The sequence below is a fragment of the Cynocephalus volans genome, chromosome 15 (genome assembly GCF_027409185.1).
Source record: "Cynocephalus volans isolate mCynVol1 chromosome 15, mCynVol1.pri, whole genome shotgun sequence".
Lineage (NCBI taxonomy): Eukaryota > Metazoa > Chordata > Mammalia > Dermoptera > Cynocephalidae > Cynocephalus > Cynocephalus volans.
The window spans coordinates 76,762,860-76,779,759 of NC_084474.1; the positions used below are offsets into that span (position 1 = coordinate 76,762,860).

Here is a 16,900-nt window from a genome sequence, read left to right on the forward strand (position 1 = left end):
GCCCTGGGACCAAATCCAACCCACCTCCTATTTTTGTACTATCCACAAGCTAAGAATGGTTTTAACATTTTTAAACTGGTTTTTAAAACCAAATGAAAAGTACTTCATAACATTAAAATTTAATGGAATTTAAATTTCAGCATCCATAAATAAAGTTTTATTGAGACACAGCCACCCCCATTCATTGTATTGTGTATGGCTGTTTTTATGCTACAACTACAGAATTTAGTAGTTTGAAACAGAGATTGAATGGCATGTAAAGCCTGAAATATTTACTATCTGGACCTTTACAGAAAAGGTTTGCCTGCTCTGGAGAATGGATTAGGGAGACCTAGACATACAAGGAGGAAGACAAATTAAGAGGCTTTTGGAGAGATAGAGCAAGAGATGACAGTAAAAAGGGAGAGAAGTAGATAGCTGGGAGAGAGATTCTACAGAAGGGTTTTTTAAAACTAAGAAGGGCTTACAAATGTTGGGCCATTCCAATATTTCCTACATTGGACATTGTTGCAACAACTGCTATCCATAAGATTTGAGAAGCTTTTGTGATTTTGACATCAGTTCTAACATTCTATCATTCTGAGACCCTTTATGCTAAGAACAGAGAATGGTTTCAGACACCAGATGACTGAGAAGCTCATGGTGTCACAGATATGTAATGCTGCATTCTCGAGCAAGCCTGGTGCTGGGGCGTATAAATAGAAGCCAGCGGTCATCAGGAAGCACTCCTGCGCTGAGGTCAGCCTCCCCTTATGCCCCCTTACACCTTCATGGCAGGCTCCACCCAAGAGCTGGGGCCACATCTGTGCTCCACGAGAACAGGATAGGAGCTGAGAGGGAAGCCAGAAGTGGACTGAAGAATAACACCTGTGAAAAAGGTAAAGCACCCAGCATTATCCAGAAATGTAGCTAACATATATTAGGCATCTACTGGGCACCTGGTGTTGCTTTAAGCTCTTTGTATGAATAGCTTCATTTAACTATATAATCAACATTATGTGGTAGTGACTACTATTACCTCCATATTACAGAGGAGGACAAAGAGACACAGACAGTAAGTAACTTGCCCAGGATTCCATCCCAGGGTATCTGGATCAGAGCTCCTGCACTTAACCACCGCACTTCACTGTCTGTTCTAGCCCTCGGGGAGAGGTGAACACAGAGGTCATTTAGTAACAACATTTGGGCCCCTTTTGTTCTTTCCCCTCACAGCCTCCAGGCATCACAATATTTGGCCTACAAGACAGCATTTATTATGTAATGATCAACTCATCATTTTCTTTAAGTCATGTGTGGCTTTTCATCCTTGCTTATCAGCATGTAACATCCTCCCCCCACAACACACCCACCATGCAGTCTCATCAAGGACAAATCAGGATTTCCACTGGGCTCTTTTACTCCTGCGAGTAATGCTCAGATCACCCTATTGGCTCTAGAATGGGAGCCAACAGCCTGGATGCAGATCTCAGGCCCTGACTCTCCCTGACATATCACTTTTTGCAATTGAGTAGTGAGGGCAGGATTATCTGTGACAGAAGTCAAAGATAGTCCAACACAATAATTATTAAGTGCTGTGTGCCTTCTGCTGAACCCTCTCAACAACCCGTGAGTTGAAGTAAGATAGTAGGTGTCATCATCCCTACCTTTCTCATAGGTAACACAAAGAGTTGAAAGTGCTCACCACGAGATCCGTAGAGAGAAAATGGCTGAGTCAGTTTCCAAACTCAGAACTGCCAGACTCTAAACTCCTGCTCCTAACCATGAGGCCACAGTGACTCCCCTAAGGAATAAAAAAAGAGTGTCCCAGGAGCTGCTCAGTTCTGTAGGTAATTATATTTATTGATCATGTACTATGTGCCAAATACCATATTAAGCCTTGGAGATCTAATAAGACACAAATAGTCCCTGCCTAGTAGAACTTAGAGTTTAGTGAAGACAACTATGGAATTTATTGATCCATCAAATATTTATTGAATGTTTACTATTTGCCAGAGCCAGACATAATTCTAAGTGTTTGAGAATGCAACAGTGAATGGAAAAGGCAGGGATGCTACCCTCACAAGGTTAGGGTATTTTAAAATAATGGAATTGAGCAATTGGCACAGGTCGTGGATGAGTTGAAAGGAGTAACAAGAGTCCTACACTCAGCCCCAGCTGAATGTGCCTTCCCAGCTGCCCCAGGAGCCATCTGACTATGGAAGGGAAGTCTGGCCTGCTGAGGGTCAGTCACTCACCCAGACTTCTTCTGAGAGTCACATCTCAGGCGGGGATCAGGAAGGGGCTGGCTCTTTAGAGCACTGGATAGCTGATCCCCAGTTGTGCTGACCTGCTCCTGACCAGGGGCTGTCCAATTATCCCAAGGGGAGTTATGAAGTTCTCCTCCCAAATTCTTCCAAGGAAATGAATTTTAACTCATTTTCATTCAGAGTAACTGTTGGTGATCAACATTTTGTCATGGGAAGGAGGGGCAGAAGGGATAGTAAACAGGATGATGCTAAATGTCTGTTCCATAATGTTTGAGAAGAAGGGAGGCTCGTTTTTTTATTTTTGTTTTGTGTGTGTGTGTGTGTGTTTGTTTTTGTTTTTAACTAAGTGCATCAGAACTGGAGGGAGGAAGGAGGGGTGTGGTTGAAAAATTTCTTATTTCTACCAACATTCTACTCATGATTGTTTATGTATCCTCTAAGAAGATGAATGCTTTCTCTCCAGCTCTCCTCTTTTCTTTCTGAGCACTCACCAGAATCACCCGTATCCACATTTCTAGCATGCACCTCAAAAGCTCTTTCGTCCTCTACCCATTACCTAGTTCCAAACCCACTTCCATATTTCTAGGTATTTGTTACGGCAGTACGCCACTCAACAGGCTTCCTATCTACAGACCAGGGAGGGTGAACTACCACCAGACTACGTGGAGCACATCTGCATTTGGAGATTCACCATAACCTGCCTGCTGCCAGGAGGAAATGTTTTCTCAGAATCTGGGTTAGGGTATAGGTGGCACATTTAATTTATAGGCCCCAGTGACCACTTCTTTCTACAAGCTAAGAGAAGAAGGCTCAGAAAGAAACCTACCCAACACCTTGATCTTAGACTTCCCAGACTCCAAAACTGTGAGAAAATAAGTGCCCACCATTTAAGCCACCCAGTCTATGGCATTTTGTTATGACAGCCCAAGCTGACTAATACAGATTTGGCACTAAGAGTGGGGTACTGCTAATGTGAACTGAAGGGAATGGAGACAGGACAAAATGAAAGAAAGCTGCCCGACTTCTTGGATTTTACAAGGTGAGATGATAGAGCTCGTCAGCTGTGAATGTGTTCTGGTTTTCAAGAAGAGAAGAAAATTACCCCAAAGGTGATTTAGAGACCATCAAGACCACTGCCTGGATTTCAACAGGCCAGATGGCCTCTGCCTAGAGCATTTAGGGAGAGACTGCCTGACAGAGCAGAGTGGGCAGGACCACTTCCTAGAGCCATGGGGGTGATGCTGCTACCATAATAGGTCTGGAGGGTAGAGTAGCAAACCAAAGAGGATTATTTTTGAGACTTAAGAGCTGGTGGAATTTGCTTTCCTAGATTCTGGACTTGCTGGGGACCTAGTTCCTCCTTCTGATTTCTCCCTTTTGGAGTAGGAATGTTTATCCTGTGCTTGTCCCACCATTATATTTTAGAAGCACATAACTTGTCTGGTTTCACAGGTTTACAGCTAGAGATGAATTCTGTCTCAGGATGAATAGTAACTTGAGTCTCACCCATATGTGATTTAGATGCTGTTTTGATGAGACTTTGGACTTTAAACTTTTGAGTTGATGCCAGAATGAATTAAGAACTTTGGAGCTGTTAGAATGGAATGAATATATTTTGCATATGAGAAGAATATGAATTTTGGGGGACCAGGGTGGAGTATTATGGGTTGAGTATTTGTCCCTGCGAAACTTATATGTTGAAGCTCTAACCCATAATGTGATGATATTTGGAGATGGCGTCTTTGGGAGGTAATTAGGGTTAGATGAGGTTATGAGGGAGGGACCCTAAAGATGGGATTAATGCCCTTATAAGAAGAGACACCAAAGAGTTCTCTGTCACTCCTTCTGTCCATGCACACAAGGAAGAGTCTGGGGAGCACAGAGCAATATGGCAGCAGCCTACAAGCCAAGAGAAGAGGTCTCAGAACGTATTAGCTGTTTGGCCCATGGATAATTCTTAAACTTCTATGAGCCTCAGTTTCCTCCATAAATTAAGGAGGCAATATACCTACTCAGAAGGTGGTTGTGAAGATTAAATAAAACAAGTATAAGAAGCACCTTCCAGGTGGCCTTGTACACAGTAGTTGCTTGGAGTTCCCATCACAGCGTGTACCTCTGAAGCATGAAAACCTCTGTTTTTGGAAACACTAAACAGAAACTTAACTCTAGCACCTATTGAGTATCTATGCTTGATAAATATTACCTAAATATTCATCTGCTTAGGACCTGGGACCTGTGTGTGAGGTCCTTAGGCTGAATCCAGCTGTTTCATGAGAAACAACTGATATCAAGAAAGGCATTTGATTCAGAGAAGTGGCCAGCCCAGGCATCATGGACAGAGATACCCCTTGTATTAGTCTGTTTCTGTTGCTTATAACAAAATACCTGGAACTGGGCAACTTGTAAGAAAACAATATTTATTGCTTATGGTTTCAGAGGCTAGGAAGTCTAAAATCCAGGTAACACATTTGGTAAAGGTCTTGGTGGTGGCGACAGTGACGGCAGAGAATCACATTGCAAAAATGGTGGAGCAGAGAGAGCGAGAGATAGCTCCTCATGCACTTCCTTTTTAAACTCTCAGAAGTACGCCCCTGACCACCATTATTAATCTATTCACTACTGCATGGTCCTACAATCTAATCACCTCTTCAAGGCCTCACCTTTCAATTACCATTATAGGATTTCCCACCCTCAATAGTCACAGTGGGAGTTAAGCTTCTAATATATGGACTTTGGGGGACACAATTCAATCAATCCACAGCACCCCTCTACCCTGTGTCCTGGCCTTATCAATAGATCTCAGAATACTACATTCTGCAGAACTCAGTGGAAAGTAGATCTGGAATATTCAGATATATATGTAAGTAAGGAGATATGGATAATACCTTCCACTTTTAGTTATCTACTCCTGTGTAACAAACCACCTCAAAACTTAGTAGTATTAAACAACTAGCATTTTATTATTATCTCATCATTCTGTGGGTTGACTGGGTTAAGCTGGGTGATTCTTCTGCTCTATGTGACATTATTTGGGCTGTCATCAATAGGGAGATCAGTTAGGCTGGAGCATCCTGGGTGGCTCACTCACATGGCTAAAGTCTCCCTAGATGTCAGCCAGGAACTCAGCTGGGACTGTTGTCCCCAGCATCTTGGTTTTCCTCCATGTGGCCTCTCCATGAAGCTTGGACTTCTCACAACATGGCACCAGGATTCCAGGCAGAAGGAAGCAGGAACTGCCATCTCTTCAGGCCTGGGCTCAGATGTCTCAGAATATCACTTCCATTGTACCCAATGCCACCATAGAACCAATCCAGGTACAGGGGTGGGGGAATAAACTCCACCTCCTAATGGTGAAGTATTTTTCATATAGGGAGGGAAAGGATGGACAGAAGTTAAGAGACTATCTACCACACCTTCTGAAACTTTCACTCTTTGCAAAGGGTATTTACCCTTGAATTATGTGTATATTTCAACAAAGCATGTATTTATCTAAGAATTTATCCTAAGGAAGTAATCATGGATGATCCCAAAGACTTGGCACAAGATTGTACACTGGAAAAAAATGAAACTACCTAATGCCCAGCAATAGGGGAGCAATTAAATCTAATGGTGTTTGAGGACAGTGTTTTAAGAGTCCATCCCCTGGAAGAAGATAGAATTAGGTTTAAATCTCAACTCCATCACTTAACAGCTGGTGATGCTGAGCAAAGTACTTAAGCTCTTTAAGTTTCAGTTTCCATATCTGTAAAATGAATATAAAATGTGGGTTTTTGTGGCGATTCAGTGAGATGATACATGTAAAATCCTCAGCACATAGTGAATGATCAATAATTATGATCTCTCATTATTATTTATGGGAGTCATGAGTGCTATCATATCAGTGCAAATATTTCCAGTTCTTTCCATTTCCAGGCACATAACACTTCCATGGATTCTTGTGGGTAACTTTGTGATTAGTTTTGACCAATGAGTGGTAAGCGAAAGTGATGTCGGCTACTTCCTGGCTGAACATTTCATTGTCTGTACAAGATCTTTTCCCTCTTGCACAACAATCGGCAAAGTCTTATGAATGTGGTAATGGCTTTGTCAGCCTGAGTCCGTGAGTGACTGTGATGGTCAGAGCCTCCTGTTGACCCTTCGTGGATATGCAGCAAGGACAAGAAATAAACCTTTGTAGTTTTAAGTTTACTGAGATCTGGGGGTTGTTACTGAAGCATAAGCTAGCTTATCTTGAGTAATACAATGCTGTTGTTGTTCAGCCTTGCAATAAACAACTTTATTACAGAGCCATTAAAACTGGCATTTTTAAAAGGCGTATAAATTCTTAATGACGAGAAAAAATAGCCATTATGTAGGGGCCGCATTCACCAGAGATGGTTTGCTATACTTACGGCCACTTAACATATTTTTGCAGCTCCCACCAGGGTCCTTTCATCACTCATCCAAATATCAGCTCAAGAAGCCTTTTCTTTCTATCCTTAAACTAAACTTTACTCAACTTCAAGAATTTATCACAACCTGGTATATTATATATTTACTTATTATCTAGATCTAATACATAAGCTCTGTATCTCCAGTCCCTAGAACAGTGTGTGAAACACAGTAGACACTTAAAAAATAACTTAATGTAGGCATACATATATAGAAAGATGCTCACAGTGCTTTCTTCTGGATGGTAAAATTGAGTGATCTCTATCTATCTGTCCACTTATCTAAAGTCTTTGTTTTTGCTTATATATACATATATTTGCTTATATTACATTTCTTGCTCATATATATTACTTGTATATTATATATCTTGCACATATATATTATTCCTTCAAAAATGTTTTATTTTGTGAATTTTCTAAATTTTCAACAATGAATATGTATTATTTTTATGTAAGAAATGATTATGCTAGGTAACGTTTACTGAGTCCTCACAGTGGGTCAGGCACAAAAAGCTCAATACTTTACACGAATTATCTCAGCATCCCTGGGAGATAGGTATTATCATTATTCCCATTTAGTACTCAGAGATAAGGATACTAAAGTTCAGAGAAGGTAAGTGGGCACTGGAATTCAAACCCCAGAGTCTCTATGCTCTAGCTACCAAATAACTAACTGGATAGATCAAAACATCATGATACCTAAGTTCATTATAAGAGCAAAGAGGCACAGTTGCACTGTTATTTCATTGGAGGCTCACAAAAATCTTATGAAGGAAGCCAACAGGCATTATTAGCCCTGCATTCGAGACAAAGTCACAGGCCCATATGACCCTGTCCTGCCATCTGCCTCCTACCAGAGCTCTGGAACAGGTGCTTCCTTGCCCGTCTCATAAGCCTTTTCCCCCACCATACATGGCTGTGCAGATCTTTCTTAGCTCCTTTGTTTACTGATTAAGGATGAAGCTCTGTTTCTGTCTGGTAAGCTTTAGGTTTTGTTGTTGGTAATAAAATCTGCAGGGAAGTTGACATAAGCCACAAGTCAGGAAACTTGAGTTCTAGTGTTGGCACTGCCACCAGCAGCCTCAGTTTTTCCACCTGTAAAATGAGTTGGTTAAAAGAACAGATACCTAAAGACCAGTGCAGAGCTAATTATCTTTGTGCTGGGAATCCAGTAAGGACTGACTGCCTATGCACTTCCTCACCAGACACAAAGCCCATATACCACAGAAACAGCAACCTTGACCCCAGTAAACAAAGTGCTTAGCTAAAACGATTCTAGGTAAACAGAAGTTGTGTATAGTATTGTACAGCATTGGCTTCCTATTACTGGGTGAACCCTGACAAGAAGTGCACTTCACTCATTCATTTGTTCGGCAATTACTTGCAAACCTACAATATGCAAGGCAGGTTTAAACATGGGGATCCTGCAGTAAACTAAACAAAGTTCCTGCCTGCATGAACCTTACATTCTAGTGGAGAGACAAACAAATAAATGAATAAGTACATATAAAATAGTGTATGACAGAAAGACCTTGTCAGGTGGTAATTGCACTCCAGGATTCTGCAAAAAAAGAGGCGCATTGTCTGATGGGGCCATGTTCAGTCTCCTTTTAGTACAATAGCAAATGATGAAGAAGGGGCATAAAAATAGCACTAGCCTGCAGTTACAAGACTTGGATTTAAATCCTGGCTCTGAATTCAGTCTGTGAACTTGAACTAATTGCTGTAACCTGTATAAGCTTCAGTAACCTCCTCTGTAAAATGGAGATAATAGTATCTGCTCTACCTACTTTACAGGGACAATGCAAAGATTGAATCAGACTTGAAATCAAATAAAGAAGCTCTGGTTTTCCCCGTTTTGTAAACTTTCATTTCTGTACTCCAAGCAGGTTCAAGTTGCTGCTAAGTCAAGCTTCTGTTATAAACTTGAAAACATCAAGTCCCAATTCCAATTCTAGCAATGCCATGAGATTTCTTCTCAAGGCACAGGACATTTTATATCTAACCATGGGTTGAGAAGATAGCAGACATGGAAGGAAATAACATCCAGTAGATTTTCTTTTACCTCTCACTTGCAGGAATTTGGTAAAGCAATCTGAATGTTCCAAAAGGTCACACACTCTGTTTTTATTATTAGTGTCAGTAGTGTCTGTCCCATGCTACAGTTGGTTAATAGATATTTAATAGTTTCTATTTCTTTTAAGGGTCTTATAAAGGAAAAAAATTGAATAAATCTAACATGAAAAGATGTATAACAAAATTATAACCAGTATATTATAGAATTGCTAATTGATTTCTTTTTCCTGCTTCTCTGCATTTTGTGTTTTCTTTTTCATTCATTTAAAAAAGTTATCCAGCACACACATGCAGGACTCAAACCACTGGAGTTGTAAACTGCAATTTACATCCCAATTCCAAATCTTTGCTTCTCCCCCACATCTCCTTTGGGTTTATTAGCCAGTGTGGCCTTGGTGTCATTACATTAGGAGCTACCCAAGGATAATATTGTGATTTTTATTTCTTCTCCTGCCATTTCTAAGTTTGCAAGCCTCCCCAATGAGATCTTGTCTTCACCAAATTATGAAACAAAAGTTGATTGCTTCCCCTCCCCCAGCTTCTAGAAAACATCATGATGGTCTCCTGTCCTTCTTTGGTTCTGAAGCCACCAGACAAAGGTTGGAATCCAGGTTCTACTACTCATTGGCTGTGTGACTTTGGAGAAGCTTCTTAACCTCCCTGAAGTGCAATTTTTCACCTCTGCAGGGTAGGTGGTTGTAAGGATTTGATAAAATAATGCATACGAAGCGCTGTGCAGTACCTGGCACCTGGTAGGCCCTCAGAACTGTTTGCTGTTAATAAAAACAGTCTTGGGAAGCACTAAGGCTGCTGGAGTTGGAGCTCAGTTTGTTATCGGAAAGGTGGAATTGTGCAATGGTTAAGAACTCTGGCTCTGGCCTTTCATGAACCCAGTGTAAATCCTAGTTTCCCCCATTTGTCTTGAGCAAGTTATTACATTTCTCTGAGTCTTGGCTTTCTTGTCTGTAAAATAAGGATAATAACATAACTTATCTTAACAGTGGTTCTCAAAATGTGGTCTAGAGACCTTGGAGGTCTTCAAAACCCCTTCAGGGGGGTTTCCAAGGTCAAAACAACTTTCATAATAGTGCTTAAATGTTACTTGCCCTTTTCACTCTCTCTCTCACAAGTGTACAGTAGAGTTTTCCAGAGACTACATGACATGTAATGATGTCACTGCTCTGATGGCTAATGGAAAGTGTGTTTGTGAATTCCTGTGTTTTTATTTTTATTTTTTTCAGTTTAATTTCTGATATGGTAAATGTCAACATATATAACCTACATAAATAAAAAGTTATTTGGGGTCATCAATTGTTTTAAGAGTTTAATGGGAACCCAAAATAAAACATTTTGAGAGTGCTATCTGATAAGGTTGTTGTAAAGATTGAGCAGCAACTGACATAGACATAAAGCACTAAATTCACATTACCCCCATAATTATTGATTCCAAAGCTCCTGAATCCTATCAGATAAGGGTCTACCTACCCCATTTACACAAGAAGCAAACTAGGATCATAGCACTTAATGCAAAAGTCATCCTTGTTCTACTCCTTGCTGTTTTTTTTGTTTTGTTTGTTTGTTTGTTTGTTTGTTTTTTATGGTGAAAGATCATCCCATGCTAAACTTTGAACAATTTAAAGCCATGACAGCACATCGGAAGCCTCACATCCCTGCCAGTGTCCATGAAATCCAAGTGACCTGAAGATATAGCTCAGTAAGCAGTCCTGAAGGTTAGCCCACTTTCCTCCACACTGGCCCTTCCCGTCCTGTATATAATCTCTCAACCAGAAACAGGTGGCAATGAAGTGGTGGCAAAGGGAAGTTGGCTTATAGAAAACCCTACTAAATGACTGATCATGAGAGGAGGTACAGCCTCAAAATAAGAATAGCTTCCTTTAGGTTTGGACACTTTTCATGGAAACAGACTGAGAGCTATACCTATTTTTCAAAATGGGGAGCCTAGAGGGTGGCATGACCTGGAAGGGCATAACAAGGTAAGTAATGTAAAAATATTGAAGTTGGTAGGTTTTTGGTTTTTTTATTTTATTTTATTTTATTTTTATTTTTACTATTCTGGCACACTCTGGGGTGGGGTGCAAGTGGGAGGACCAGCATTTCTAAATCTTGAGGTTGATGTCAAGCAGATTAGGCTCTTAGATAATAGGTATCAAATGCATTTTAGAAAGGCGCAGCACGATCTGGATTATAGTCATCTAGAAGTTCTTAACAGAATCCCGTCCAAGCGTGGCCAGTTGCTTCTCAGTTCTGCGAGTGTCGCCCAAGAGAGCCCCTCCCAGACCAGGACCTTGTTTGATGGACTGTTAAAAAGCAAACAAACCCTACATAAGCAATAACCAAACAAACAGGTGCAGGCCTGTAAGAAAGTTTTGCATATGAGCTATTTTTATTTTTATTTTGAAATTTTTCTGGGGAGTCCAGGGGTTATGTCCGAGAAATGGGAGCCCTAGCGGAGATCTTAGCAAAACTAAACGGTTCCTTCTCCCCAGCCTAGGAAACAAAAATGCCAAAAGGTCACCCAGCGCGTGGGCCATTCAGTCAGCCACCAAGGCCAGCCGTCCTCACCTCAGTCCCGTTCCTCGCCACAGGCCATTCCGCTGCACAAGGCCACCTGTTGCTGCCCTGGAGCCCAGAGCCGAGTCGCAAACCGCCGCTAGAGTTCGTTCTAATTCCCCAGAGCAGACCTGGCCAGGAAGCCCCGACGCGATGCGCCTGCTAATGTGCGGAGCGGGCGGGGACTCCGCCGCGTCTCTAAGGCTCCCTTTGTTTTCTCGCTGAGCTCAGACTGTCAAACTAGACCCCAGACGGCGTCCCCGCGGCCCGGCTCGGCTCGTGCGCGCTCCCGCCCAGCCGGCCCCGGGAGATGCCGAAGCCGCCACAAGCCTGCGAGGGTGCGCGCGGCGCACGCAGGTCCCCAAGGGTCCCCCGAATCTCCAGTCCTTACTGTTCTGGAGCGCGGCGCCAAGGACACCAAGTTCAAGGCTCCCGAGGCCGCAGGCGAAAGGCACCCAGACACCGCCCGCCTTGGCTCTCAGGCGCTGGCGGGGAGCCTGGGGGCGGCCGGGTTAGAGAGCCCCTTCCGCCGGGAGCGCAGAGTCCCCCATTCCGAAAGTGACCCGCCTGGCTCCCGAGGGACTTCCCCGCGAGCGCCGCAGGGGTGTGCCCGTCTCCGAGTCTGAGAATCCCGGCGAACGCGGGCCCGACACGAGCTGAAATCGGCTCCCGGGGCGGCTGTTTGGTTATTGGCTCTTCGGGGAAAAAAGTTTGCGGATCTTCCAGCAGCCTCAGCCCTGGCGCGGGCGGAGATCCCGGAATCTCCTCAGTGAACGGGATCTGACTTCCAGTCGTTATATAAGTGCGGCTCCTCCTTCCCCTCCCTACCCCGAGCCCTCTCACGACCGCTCCGGGAGTACAACGTGTCTCGCTCTGAGAAACGGTTCACACTGTTACCATTTCCCCGAGTCCAGGGGCGGCTGGAGGCGCAGGCGGCGCCCCGAGAGCCTGGCGACCCCGCCCGCGCGCAGCCCCCGCGCCGCACAGGGACGCGGCCCGCGGTCCCTCGCTCTGCCGCTCCACGTGGTCGGGATCAACAGTTGGTGGAGCTCGTCAGTGACACCTTGAACTTTTCATAAAGAAAATGGGTATTGCACCGGCAGGGTTCGGCCGCGGCCGCCGCGCCGGCTCGTGCTTAATATTCAATGATGTCGCTCGCGCCTCCCCCTCTTCTCGCAGAAATTCCGCCGAGTCCGTTACTGGGCTCCGACTTTTAAGTTCACTGACCGCCCCCCAACCTTGGCCAGGAACCAGCACTCTCAGGGCCAGCCTCCCCCCCACCTCCCGCCTGAAAATGACATTTCGCCGGCGTCTCCGGAGGGGCTGGATCGCACTTTGTAACTTTCTGAGGAACCCGCGCCCGGGTGGCAGGTCGGGCAGTGGTATCGTATGCAAATCCGCATGCTGACGTTACAGATCATGTGGGTTTTGGCGTAGATTCCCCACTGATCGAGGCATTTTTTTTTCCCCCTTTTTTTCCCTTTTTTTTTTTTTTTTTTTTTTTTTCTTTTTAAAATTTTGGCCACCGTCCTCCGCACGGGGGCTTTTTCTGTCTGTCTGTCTGTCAGGCTGGCTGGCTTTCCCCCCGCTTTCCCACGGAGCCCCAGCCGGGCGGCCCGGTGGGGAGTGGGGAGTGGGTGGGGGGAGCCAGCAGAGTTCCATTTTGGAACGCCCGTGCCGCGTCTCCGCGTTCCCAGCCCGGGTCCCCGCGTCCCCAGCCCCGGCGCAGGTAAGAAACTTGGCGTCGGCGCGGAGCACCCCCCGGCCCGCGCCGCCGGCCCCGCGCCCCGCACGCCCGGCGCCGGCCACTCCAGCCCAACTTTCCCACCGCCGCCGTCGCCGCCGCGGCTCCCGAAAACGTGTGTGCTTCACGGGACTTGGCCCGGGGTGTGACTGGAAGTGGGGTGCGGGGGGTGAGTGCCGACGGGGGTGGGGTGCAGGCTCTTCCCGCGGGGGGCAGGAAATAAGTGGGTACGGAGGAGGAAAGGAGATTTTTTTTTTTTAAAGAGTTTTGATTACAAGTTTGGATAAATGGGAGCCAGACCGAGGAGGAGGAGGAGGAGGAAAAACATGTCTACGTTTCCCTATGTCGACATAAGCCACAAAAAAATATGGCGTCCGCTTTCGACAGGGCGTTACGTAGACCCGACTCGGTTTCTATTTATTTTTTTTCGTGGCCGCCTCCCTCCCCCTCTCGACCCCACTGCGGCGCTTTGTGCCAACCGGGCAGGTCCCGCGGGGACTCCCCCGGGACGCGGCCCCGTCCCCGCGCGTTTGGGCAGGCTGGGGGCCGTGTGTTTGCTGCCCTCCCTCCCCGCTTCTCCCCTCTCCCGGTGACGATTCGCCGTAATGTGGTGGCAGGAAGCATGACGCCGTGGGTTTAGGCTGCCTCTCCTCTCGTCGCTCCTGGTGGCTGCAGGCAGCGGGCGCGCGGCGCGGGCGGCCGCCGAGCTACCTGCCGGGGCAGGGCCGGAGCGCGACGCTGGCCCCCACGCCCTGCTCAGGTGCCGGGGACCCCGCGTGGGGAGGGGACTGTGGGGGGGGTCGCGGGGGCCCCGGGCCCTGCTGTCCGCGGCCGGCTGGCCCACGCCCGCAGCCTGCTTCTGCCAGCCCGAACCCACGTTCGCCCCCTGCACAGCAGCTGGCGCTTTTCGTCTGGCCCACAAGAGGTTAATCTTTGTTGGTGGTGTAGCTTCTTTGTGGCTTCCCAGGACTTGGTATCCTCGGCTTTGCAAACTTGCCCTTTTCCCAGCCGCTTTGCAGGAGGCTGCGGAGACGGAGAGGAGCGGAAAGTTGGAAACCAGCAAGCATCACAGGACGGTCCCTTTGGCCTCGTTGCTGTGCAGAGCTTGGGAGGTGGAGGAGGGGGGGGGAGGAGGGGGAGGAGGGTTTGTCAGGCTGGGGAGAAAACTTCACGGGGAAGCCAAGTTGTGATTTGCTCAGGCTTCCACCTGATTGATAGACTTCAAAGCCAGGGGGGTCTCTGCCTTCAGCTGTTTTGCCATGGCCTTTTGTTTGGGGCGTGGAGGAGGAGGGAGGTTGATGAGTAATGACTTTCCCTGGACCCCTCCCCATTTAAAGAGTTGCTGCCTGCTGCCCTCCTGGGCTCCAGGGATCACTGTCTTTTTAGGCCCTGGAGTTCTTCCTCCACCTGCCTGCAGATGGTCCCTTTCTCTCTTGAAGTTAGCAGCTCCCCAGGACTGAGGCAGGTCCTGTTGGGCAAGACTTGGGGGCGCTTAGACCTCCCACAATTACCCTGTTAACACACACACACACACACACACACACACACACACACACACACACACACACACACACACACACACACACACACACACACACACACACACACGCTCACTCACTCCTTTATGTAGAGCACAAATTAATGCCTGTAGAAGTGAAGGGGGTGAGGTTCTGAGAGCTCTTCAAGATTTGAGTCAAAAGGTGATTTTCTATTTATGAGGGCAGTGAGTTTAAGCAGTTCAGTCCCAGGGCAGTAATGTCAAAAAGCATTTGGATGACGACCAAGTGGAATAAATATCTTGTAAAATGGCTTGTTTAATAGTAAAAATAAATTAATGGAGCCGTCAAGTGGTTGAATGGGACTAACGTAAAGGTTTGATTTAAGTTTAAAGGGAAAGTTACATAAAATGGTATAAACATCTTCTAAGGCAAGAGGGGAAAAAATTTACAAGAAAGTTGAAATATGTCAATGACAATAACTGGGCCTGTGATGTGTGGAAATATCATTGCTGTCTAAATGCCCTGCTCCTCGATTGTTCTCGTGTGCACTTAGATCTTTCCTTCTAGTCAGGTTTGATGTCAGCTATGGATCCGCCTGAATATAATGGCTCGTAAGGGGAAAATTCAAGAGGCCAAGTTTTAGGGTAAATCGGCTATAATAGCTATTCCCCATTTAAAGGAAAAAAATCAAAATATTACTGTTTGTTGTCACCAAAAAAAAGGTATTCCTATGATGTAAATGCAGCATATATTGAAATGCTGAAAGGTGCCCCCCCACCCCAAATATCTCATCCACCTCAGGGCCATGTGATTCAGTCAGATGCTATGCATTTAAAAAGAATAATAACAATGTTTGATAACAGTTGCTAACATTTATTGTTATAATATGCCAGGCATGATGCTGTATATGTTACTTTCTTTATCATTTAATTCTTACCATAACCCTATGCTGTTATCCCCAGTTTACAGTTGAAGAAACTGAGGCTCAGAGAGGTGAAGAAATTTTCCCAAGCCACACAGCATAAAGCAAAGTCATTATTCAAAGCTAGGCCCAATTTCCTAGCCTTAAGCACTCCGTTGTAGCAGTTCCCCAGATATAGGAAGTCCCAGTTAGAATGAACAGTAAAAGGCGAGGGGCAGGCAGGGAAGAGGGAAGAGTGAGTAGCTGCTGCCGTGGGGTCTGAACTCAGGACTTTATCTGGATTTCATTCCTTCATTTATTTAGCAACTATGTGTTGATTTATTCATTCGTTCAGCAACTATAATGTTCATTATACTAATAAGAGCCTATAGTCATTAAGCACTTTTATAGGCCACGCACCATCCCAAGCGCTTATGATGAGACTATTTTGTCTTCATGACAGTGCTGTGATGTGAATACTCTCATTCTCTCCTTTTTATAGATGAGGAAGCGCAGACACAGAGAAGTTAGCTAAATTGCCCAGGACCAAACAGCTAGTAAGCAGAGTGCCAGCCCCAGAGCACATGCACCGCACCGCTGCAATGCAGCGCTCCAAACCAGACATTATGGAGATGCTGGGGAGATAGAGCCCCCCTGGCCTCATGCAAAGCATAATGCTCTAGGCATTATGCATATGCTGGTGGGAGAGAGACCCTCTACACTCTAGGAGTTTGAGCAGTTTGGCAGGGAAAGACTCATTAGGCCAAATCAAGCAGGATTAAATAAGTGCTATAATTGAGAAAGTAACTACTTTGGAAGCACAAGGAAAGGTGCGATTATTCTGCTCTACGAGAATCAAGGAGGATCGGTCTCCTAGAGGTGTAGAATCTGAACTGACCCATGAACGAGAAGGACCAATGTCTGGAGGTGTATCGGATATCATTGCATTCAGCTGCTAGCAAAAGAAATCCTGACCGCCAGTGACTTAACCAGATGGGGACTTATTTGTGTCAGACCACAACAGGGTGGGTGGGACAATGTCTCAGCTGTGCCTTTGGGAATCCAGACTATGTCTTTCCACTCTGCCATCCTTAGAGTGTAGGCCCTTGGCCCCCGGTTTATCATCTCACAGTAGGAATATGGCTGCTGCATCTCCAGGCCTCGTGTCTGTATTCCAGGAGAGAGAAAAAGGATGAGTGAGCTATAAAGAGCTTTTGCCTACTACAGCTTTACTGTTGTATTGGGGAAGGGTCACCCCATCTCAGGGTCTTCTGTCTTTAGCTCATCAACCAGAGCTCTGCCATGGGGTGACCCAAAACTTCCAGGGAGGGGCATTCAAGTATTTTTAGTTAGGCTCATTGCTGCTGTAAACAAACAGGGTTCAACTTGGAAGGCAGAAGGGGTGAATGGAAGTATGGTATTGGCAGGTAGCA

At 45.6% G+C, this 16,900-nt stretch overlaps 1 protein-coding gene across 5 annotated transcripts in view; it reads left to right on the forward strand.

Annotated features, from left to right (window-relative positions):
* The first annotated feature begins 760 nt into the window (after positions 1-760).
* Positions 761-16,900, forward strand: part of ZHX2 (zinc fingers and homeoboxes 2) — a 164,827-nt gene continuing 148,687 nt past the window's right edge. The window contains exons 1-2 of one of the 5 annotated variants that reach the window (XM_063079541.1): positions 761-878; positions 9,291-9,351. The gene's annotated coding sequence lies outside the window, so the exon portion shown is untranslated. Of the gene's footprint in view, positions 879-1,678; positions 1,827-9,290; positions 9,352-12,415; positions 13,053-13,697; positions 13,828-16,900 lie in introns of those variants that run through there. The other 4 variants (XM_063079544.1, XM_063079538.1, XM_063079543.1 and 1 more) reach the window with 4 other exon arrangements.